This window comes from Petaurus breviceps, unplaced genomic scaffold, assembly GCF_028583685.1.
Source record: "Petaurus breviceps papuanus isolate PSGF00001 unplaced genomic scaffold, PetGlider_PUasm1.0 174, whole genome shotgun sequence".
Lineage (NCBI taxonomy): Eukaryota > Metazoa > Chordata > Mammalia > Diprotodontia > Petauridae > Petaurus > Petaurus breviceps.
In genome coordinates, this window is record NW_027185761.1 from 19,658,692 (window position 1) to 19,668,653 (window position 9,962).

The window sequence follows — 9,962 nt, forward strand, 5'->3', positions numbered from 1 at the left end:
AAATGACAAATGTTGGAGGGAATGTTGGGAAAATTGGGACACTGATGCACTATTGGTGGAGTTGTGAACTGATACAACAATTCTGGACAACAATTTGGAACTCTGTCCAAATTACTATAAAACTGTGCATACCCTTTGACCCAGCAGTACCACTACTAAGTCTGTAACCCAAAGAGATTAAAAAAAAAAGGAAAATGTCCTATGTATTCAAAAATATTTTTGTGGTTTCAAAGAGTTGGAAATTGAGGGGATAACCATCAATTGGGAAATGGTTGAACAAGTTGTGCCTTTTGATTGTGATGGAATACTATTGCACTCTAAGAAATGATGAGCAGGATGCTTTCAGAAAAACCCAGAAAGACTTACATGAACTGATGCAAAGTGAAATGAGAATAACCAGAACAGCATACACAGTAATAGCCATATTGCATCAATTGTGAATGACTTATCTATTCTCAGCAATACAAAGATCCAAGTCAATTCTGAAGGACCTATGATGAAAAATGCTCCAGAGAAAGACCTAGTGGGAGCTGAATGAAATCAAAGCATACTGTTCTTTTACTTTCTTTTTTTCTTTTTTTGGTCTGTTTTTGCTTTCACAACATGACTAATTGGAAATATATTTAGCATGACTGTACATGTATAACCTTTATCAAATTTCTTGCTTTCTCAATGAGGAGGGAGGGAAGGGAGGGTGGTAGAGAATTTGGAACTGAAAATTGTAAAAAAAAAAATAATGAAGGTTTAAAATTGTTTTTACATGTAGTTGGGAAAAAATAAAATTTTGAAATTTTAAAAAATTTCCTTCCTACTTCTGTAGAGGGAACCAGACACTTATACAGAAAAGTATAAGATAATCTGATGAGGGAGATAATGCCAACAAGTAGCGGAAGATCAGGACCTTCTTCCAGTGGGATGTGATTGTACTACCTTAAAGTACAATTAGAATTCCCCAAACTGGAAGGGTCGGGGAAGTGAATTTCAGGTAGGTGGGGTAGAAGACAGAAAACTAAGTCCAGGAACAGCAAGTAGCCATTTGGGTGGAATGGAGAACAGGAATAATGTGTGATGAGTCTGGAAAGGTAGTCAGGAGCCAGACTGTGAAGGACTTTAAATTCCTAGCTAAGGTATTTCTGAGAGGCAATAGTGAGCCACAGAAGATTCATGAACATGGGGAATAATAGAAGGGCTTGTGTTTTAGGAAGACTATATGTATGTTTATCCGCATTTTATAGGCAATAAAACATCTCAGAAAGCTACACTGGGTTCCTAGATGGGGTGAGAAAAGGAGACAACAGGAGTGATCCTAGACCTGAAAGGGCTGACTTCTCAGGTATTGCAATTCTGTTTTTAGCCCATTCTGTTTACCCTCATCTGTGCTTCAGCAAATGAAAGCATGCTCAAAGATGTTCCATGTTCTGTGTAGCCAAGTACATATATGTCTTAATCAGAAGATTCCTGGTCCCCTCTGATTCTAAAATTCTATGAAATTAATGAAAATAGCCCAGAGCTGGAGTCATCACAACCAGGTTCTAATTTCTGGGCTTCTGATCACTTGTGTGAACCTGAACACATCAAGTATCCACCCTGCCCTTACTTTCCATATCTCTAAAATGAGAGCAAAAGGATGAAATTAGTTAAAAGATCTTTTGATTTTATCTTATGGGTCCAACGTAACTATCAATCCCTCCATGAAGCCTCTCCCAAACCATTATGATCCTCACTGATCTGTTTTTCTGAATTACTGTTAAGAGTCATAAATTAAACTACAATTTACTAAATGTAGCCCCTTCCAGACAGCGTCCCTGATCACTCAGAGCTCAGAGATCACTTGTCCCACTTAGCAGGGACTTATTTTATACAGTTATCTCTTCCACATCAGGAAGGGTTAGGGACACAGTGGCCCTGTGATCTGGAAAAACCTTGCAAAATATTTTGGCTCTCCCTTCGATACCAGAGAAGAAGTCTGAATTTTTTTTTCTTTTTGTTTTGTGGGATATTTACAATATCTTATTGCAAAATTTGGGTTGATATTATATAATACTATACAGATATTTTATGTATTTCTGAGTTTCTAAACTTTTTCTGTGTGATCTGCTAGCCTTTATATATTGTCTTTGGCTTCTGTAAAACTCCCTCAAAATTCCCATTTTATGTTTTATGCTGACCCGCAATATATAGACACAATGATGGGGAGAGTCAAGATGTGGAAGGAATAACTGTATTGTATTGTCACATTGCATTCTCCAGGATCTATCATAGGGTTGGGTGTATGATAGATACCCAATTTTGTTGTTGTTTTTCAATCATTTCAGTAGTGTCCAATTCTTTGTGACCCCATTTGGGGTTTTCTTGGCAAAGATACTGGAGTGATTTGTCATTTTCTTCTTTAGCTCATTTTACACATGAGGAAACTGAGGCAAACAGGGTTAAGTGATTTGCTCAGGGTCACACAACTAATAAGTGTCTGAGGCCCAGTTTGAACTCAGGTCTTCCTGACTTCTTGGTGGGTTTCTCCCCAGGCCTGATGCTCTATTTACTGTTCCACCTAGCTCCCCAGCCTACATATATAAATACATGATCACACGTGTGTACGCATACACATGTACACACATATATATGTACTTAATATAAAAATTTAAATTTCTTTATCACTTTTAAGGTTTAAGGAATGTTCCCCTTCAACTACATCCCTAACCCTATGAAAAAAATATGTATTATCTCTTTTTGACAGGTGAGAAAATACTAAAGCAAATAAATAAATAAAGTAAATAATTCTCTGAGCCTCAATTTTTTCATCTATAAATTGAGTGGTTTGGATTAGAGGACCTCTTAGGTACCTTTCAGCTCTAAATCCATAATCCAATTAATAACAATAGTAGTAGTAGTAGTAAGCACTTATGTAGTACTTTCAACTTTAGAAAATACTTTACAAATATTTGATCTTCATAATAACCCTGGAAGGTAGGCACTATTAGATCTCCATTTTACATATGAGGAAACTGAGGCCAAGAAAGGTGAAGAGACTTGGCTAGGGTCATTGAGCTAGTAAATGACTGAGAATGGATTTTTCCTGATTCTGGGTTCTCCATGCAATGCACTGCCTGACTTTGTCATAGCACTAACTATGTTACCCAACAAGTACGAATATTATAAGAAAGTAAGAGGTTGAATTTTAACTCATGTCACTTCACCTCAGATCTAATGTTCCTCCCTCTATAGCACACTGCTCCTCTGGAATCACAGGAACCTTAGACAATATAATGATAGCCCAGAGAGGGTTAAAACACAGAAGGTCAGAGTTGGAAGTTTCTTTAGAAACTTCCAGTTTCTGAGTTGTGTCCAAGCTCCTCATTTTGTTAAAAAAAAAAAAAAAAGGAAACTGAATCCCTCTTAAGTGACTTATCCAGTCACATAGACGGGAAATAACAGAGCTGATTTTTGAGCCCAGGTCCCATGTTTCTAAATTTGCTTCTTCTTACTCTATACCACACTGTTGAATGAATGAGAAATAAGATAGTAAGCCAAAATGGTGCACATAACTTAGCTCCCTCTGCCATTTTGTTACTATAGATATGGCCCAAACACATTCCATAAGGCAATCTGGGAATCAGAAGTCCCAGGTGCTTGTGTGGACTTCTCTGATGCAGACTGGGTTTTCCAAAGCCTTCATATCATACCATGGAGCCACATACCATGGAGCCACCCATAATCAGGGTTAACCCTACAAAGGCTGGGGATTGTCAAGGAATAGGTGTTCTGGAACCAGAGGGCCCAAAGAAGTGATAGTTTGAAATTATCATTGTGAGAATTTACACCTTGGAAATGGACAAATGCTATAAATCAAGTCTTGATTTATTGTTTTGTTGATTGTCTAGACTTTAAAAATGGATGGAGAATATGTTAATAATATATTCATTAATATATAATTACAGTTTTCTCCCCCTTTCTCTGAGAGAGCTGGTTGAATATTTTCCAGCACACTCCTGGATACAAGGATAGACACCTCTCTCCCCTTTCCCCCCCCCAAGGAATAGGAAGGACAGAGAGAGGATCAGTGGGGTTGGGTCCCTGAGACATGGGAGCAGCAGGGGTGGAGGGGTAGTAGAAATAACCCTAGATTTAGAGTCAGGAGATCTGAGAGCTAGGAATAGCTCTGCCATTATCTAGTCATGGGATCTATGATGAATGAACTTGCTTCTTTGGGACTCAGTTTCCTCATTTGCAAAATGAAGAGTTTGAACTTAGAGATGACTAATTGATTTCTCAGGTTTCTTCCAGCTCCAAAGGTCTATATCCTTACAGTCTGTGTTCCCAGGCTCTTTCCAGCTCTAACTTTCTACATTCCAAGGATCCTTCCAGCCCTGACATTCTGAGACCATACAATTCTAGGTACAGGCACAGTTCACTGCTCTCCCAATTCTCCCCTCTCAAAAGACACGCCTTTTGGGGATCCAATCAGGGCCAAGGGCTCCAGGATCAGGCCATAAGTGGGAACAAAATTGTCACTGCATTTGCCTCTGTGGTCTTTGTTTATTGTCTGAGTGCTAGAAATATTTTGAATTGTTTTGTTTGGGGAGGGAAAAACATAACCAAATTAAAAAAAAAAAGTAATTCCCTTGAAAGGCCCAGTCCTGGAATGGAAAGGGGAAAGGACAAACAATATTTTAGAGCCTTGTGAAAGTAGACCTCCAGCTTTTCTCCAGTGATGGGATGCCAGCAAATCCAGAAGCATAAAATCAGAGACTGTTAAGAGTCAGAAGAAGCCTCCCCATTCACCTCAATCAATCTTTTGATTTGAAATGGGAAGAAACTGAGATTCAGAATGGCCAAGTCATTTGCTCAAGTGTTTCTTAGTGAAAGACTTAGGGCTAGAGTCCAAATTCCCTTTCTCCAAGGATAGAGTTGTTTCCAACCACCCTATGGACCACAGTTTTTGGGGTCAGTTGACTGCTTCCCCCACCTCCCCATCCCTTTTGGAGTAACTACTAAGTGTCTAGTCCATTGGATTGGAGAGAGATCAAGGGCAGGCAGAATTGCTACCACCAAGAGGTAGCTTACAGTCAGGTGATTCAATTGTTTTCTTAATTCTAAGATCTGTAGGGACTCAGAGGAGGTCCAGCAACTGGAGAGCTCCCTGAAGAAGGTGGGATTTGAGCATGTTTTGTTAGATACTGTCAATCAATCAACGAGCATTGATTAAAGGCCTGTTGGGTACCAGGCAACATTTAACTCCAGCAGGCTACTGTCTGATCTGCCCCTGCATTTCAGAAACCCAAGTAGGAAGGTTTGTGGTGCCAGTTCAACCCACTGAAGGCTGGGGATATGAGACATGGAAGGTTATTGATCTTATTACCAATTTGGAAAGGTAAGAAAGTGGCTCCCATTCACATTTCACATTCAGAATGCCTTTGCACTCTCTGTCTCTCTATCTCTTTGTCTCTCTGTCTCTCTGCCTCTCTCTCTGTCTCTCTGTCTCTCTCTCTCTCTCTCTGTCTCTCTCTCTCTCTGTCTTCCCCCTTCCCTCCCTCTTTCTTTCCCTCTCTCCTTCTTCCCCTCCCCCCCCCCCCCTTTTTTCCCTCCCCTTTACACCTCCCCCCCCCCCTTTCTCCCCCCCACCCCCCTCCCCTTAGTATTTTTTTTGGAACTGAAAAGGATTTGTGAAATCATCAAGTCTGACCCCTCCCCCCTCATTTTACAGAGGAGGAAACTGAGGTCCAAAGAATGAAGATAAATTACTCAAGATTCTAGAGGAAGTAAATGAAAGAAAAAAAAATTTGAACTCAGGTCTTCTGAATAAAAAAATCCATAGTTCTTACCAATATATTATGCAATCAGTCTCTTTATTTTCCCCATCCACCTACATTCTCCCCAACTCTACCATGACCCCCATATTCCCATCTACTTTCTCATTGGGATGTAAAGTCCTCATAAGCAGGGGCTATCTTCAATTTTGTATTTGTATTCTCAGCCTTTAGCAAGATAATTGACACATAATAAACAATACAGGCAGCTAGGTGACTGCAATGGATAGACTCCCAGGAGTGGGAAACCTGTGATCTTAGAGGCCATCTGTGGCCTTCTATGTCCTTGAGTGCATCCTTTTGACTAAGTGAAAGTTTTACAGAACAAATCCTTTTATTAAGGGGCTCTTAAGGACCTAGAGGATTACATATGACCTTGAGGCTGAAGGTTCCCCACCCCTGGGATAGATCATGGAACCTCTGGAGTTTACTGGTGGGGGGGTGGTGGAAGGGAGACATGGTCAGATTTGTGTTTTAAGAAAATCACTTTAGTGGCTAAATGGAGAATGGATTAGAGTGGGAAGAGACTCAAGGCGGGCAGACTCACCAGCAGCTATTGCAATAATCCAGGCTAAGCAATGTAGTAGTGAGACTACCTCAACAGATAAGAGTTAAGATCAGTTATAGGCAGCTAGGTGAATAGACTGCTGGACATGGAATCAAGAGGACTCATCTTCCTGAGTTCAAATCTGGCCTCAGACTCTTACTATCTGTATGAACCTGGGCAAGTCACTTAACCCTGTCTGCCTTAGTTTCCTCATCTGTAAAATGAGCTGGAGAAGGAAATGGCAAAACCACTCCAGTATCTTTGTCAAGAAATCCCCAAATGGGGGTTAGCCATTTAGAGGCAAACAAGACTCAACAACACCAACAAGCATTTAATTAGTGCTTTTCAATTCATTTATTTAGCCTAAATATCCAGTTATCTATCTCCACTGGTTTCCTCCTACTAATACCTGCATATCTCTTTTCGACATATACTCTTTGGAATGGGCAACTTGTGGAACTGTAGGTTGTGGAACTGATTGAGGTGTGAACACCTCTGTGTGTATGTGTGTGTTTGCAGATCAACACTTGCAGGTGTTTTAATATATGTATGTTTGTATATTTTTGCATGTGCAAATCTGTGCTTATAGTACGTGTCTGTATAAGTGTGTTGGTTCTTGAATACAAGTGTTCTATTTGAGTGTTTATGTGTGTTACACACATATATTGAATGGATGTTGATATGTTTGTGGATTTAGATGCTTGTGCATGTTTACACATCAATCAATCAATATTTATTAAGCGCTCACTATGAGTCAGGCACTGTGCTAAGCAATGGGGACATAAAAACAGGCAAAAGACAGTCCCTGCCCTCAAGGAGCTTACAATCTCATGGGAGGTTTATAATCTAATATCATATGTGGGTCTGTATCTCCAGCAGTAACATTCTCCATTGGGGCAGGGTTGGTGTTTGTGATTTGCTGTTCACAAAAGAACTGAATTTGAGATCCTGAAATCTGACCGCACCAGGAAGAATGGGTGTAGTTCTGAGAGATACCTTCAAGGGAGGACATTGACAAGCTGGGGCAGATCCAGAGGAGCGTGACCAAGGGTGGTGAAGGGTCTGGAAACCAGGTTATACAAGGAGCTGGGGGTGTTTAGTCTGGAGAATAGAAGACTTAGGGAGGAGGGAACATGATAGCGGTCTTCAAATACTTGAAAGCCTGTCATGTGGAAGATGGAGTATATTTAATCTAGGTGGCCCCACAGGGTAGCATTGGGAAGATTTCAGCTCCATCTAAGCTAATTTCTCACAATTAAGATTTATCAAACATTAGAATGGGCTGCCTTGGGGAATAGAGAACTTTCCATCATAGAATGTATTCAAACAGAGATTGGAAGACCATCTATCTGTCAGGCATGTCTTAAAGAAGATTCTTAGCATGAGGTGGGAGGAGGAACAAGATGAGCTCTGAGATCACTTTCAAAAGAGATGTAATGATTTGAAAATTCCATGATTGTATGATCTTTGTTTTGGTCCTAGGTTGTCCTTTCTCACTTGGGACACACAGAAAATTCCTAACCACAAGGGCAGAAGAAGGAGGAGGAGGAGGATGAAGTTTAAAGTCCTGAATATTAAACTATATGGGTTTTCTTTGTTCATTTCTCTCTCCAAAATAAACCCTTCCATATTCTTCATCTCATCCCAGAAAAGCTGACTTTGTTCCATTCAGTCCTACTTCAAGTCTCCCGACTCTATGTTTTCAGTTCTAAGTCTTGGATCATATGGATGTCTTAAGGGGGGAACAGAAGGCCAATGTGGGTGTTGTCCATCTCACCTCATCCCGGACCAAGAAGGATAATATCTCCCCCCTCTTCTGTCTATGCCATGGGTGTTGGGGGAGGGAGGGAAACCCAGCTAAGCCAGGGGTGTTGTTGCTGAGGGAAGCCTGTCAAGGTGGGTGGTGCTGGAGCTGTTTGCTAAGTGGGCTCCTGATCTCCCAAACATGCTATGCTTACTACTCTCTCCATATCTTAGCAAGGCTATGTCCCCTACCAGGAAGCTCCAGTCGTCCCTCCTCTATAAACCCTCCTTTGTCTGCTCCAGCCTTCATTTAATTCCCTGAACCACTTCCCATAACACTTTCTGTCTGGACTATAGTAGTTGTTCATAAGCGTCTTGATTACAAGCTGTCATATACCAATGTATAAGCCTCTAACAACTGCACGGCCTGTGTTTTTTTTTTTTCTCTTGACTCCCCTCTGATACCATACACAGGAGCTGGGCACACAGAAGACAGTAGGTACTTAGCCACTGATTGAATAAAACATGACCTTAGTTGGCAAAGCCAGAAGGGCCTGTTTAAAGCCCTGAATTCATTTTTTCTAAAGCTGGCAGCTGCTTTAGAGATCCTAATCAATGAATCCATTAAGTTAAGATTGTGATTGTTAAAGTCTCAAATATAGAACCTTATGACATCCTACACATCAGGGGCTGTCTTACTTTTCATTTATACCCCAGCCCAGGGTCTGGTACATAGTAGACACAATACCAGTTTGTTGATTGCTATAGATTCTCATGGACAGAAGCAGAGTTAGAGGAGGCCAGAGTCAGAAGGTATCTTAGAAAGTAATATCAGAATATGGAATGTTAGGACTGGAAAGGACCTTAGACAGTATATCTCAGCTGTAAGGGGTCTTTGAATATGGAGCTTGAAAACCGCCTGGAGCTGAAAGGGTCTTAGAGATCACTTAATTCAACCACTGTGTTTACAGGTGAATACACTTTAGGCAGAGGAAAGGAAGTAACTTTTCCAAGATCCCACGTCGAATTACTCGGCAGAAGTTGGTCTGATTCTCTTTTGTGTCCTTTACCTACCTATTAATTTTTCTTCTTAATATATTGACATGATAAAACTGATAGGGGGAAGGGAAGGACAGAATTTGGGATGCAAAATTTAAAAGAAACCAAAAAATTAAAAATTGTTTATACATGTAATTGGAGATTATTTAATTTATTAATTATTTAACAATATTATTTAAAAAATAAAAATGATGGTGAATTTTTTTTTTGAGAATTTCTATTCTCAATGAGATTTCTGCACTAAGCATCATCGTGGCTTTTTATCAGATCAGATAGTTCTGACTTTCCACCCACCACCTTTCTGTCAGATTTTATACTGTCCATTGACTTTTCCTGAAACTCCTCTCTGGGCTTCCTTAGTTTCCCTCCTATTTCTCTGACAACTCCTTTCTTTTGTCTCTTTTGTTGCCCCACCCCCACCTCCCGGATTTCACCTCACCTCAGGACCTGTGAAACTCTGGTCCAGTATACCAAAGTATTCATTAGTCCAGTGAGGGTAGGAGAGAAGAGTCAGGGATCTCTGCTGCCTTTCCTTGGCCCATTCTAGGCTCCCTGAATGTCTTTGAACCTTCCTAGATCCCAAGGAGAAGAAGAAAAAAATGGAAAGCTTTGTGGCATCATTGAAAACCCACTGGTAGCTTCCTTGGTAAGGGAGAGGAAGGGGTCTTAATGGTTCCTTTATAGGATCTCGATCTCCCATTCCAATCCCAATCAGGATTTACATATGACCTACTCCCTCTACTGGAGGGATGGAAGCTAGACAAGAAAGAAAGAAAGAAAGAAAGAAAGAAAGAAAGAAAGAAAGAAAG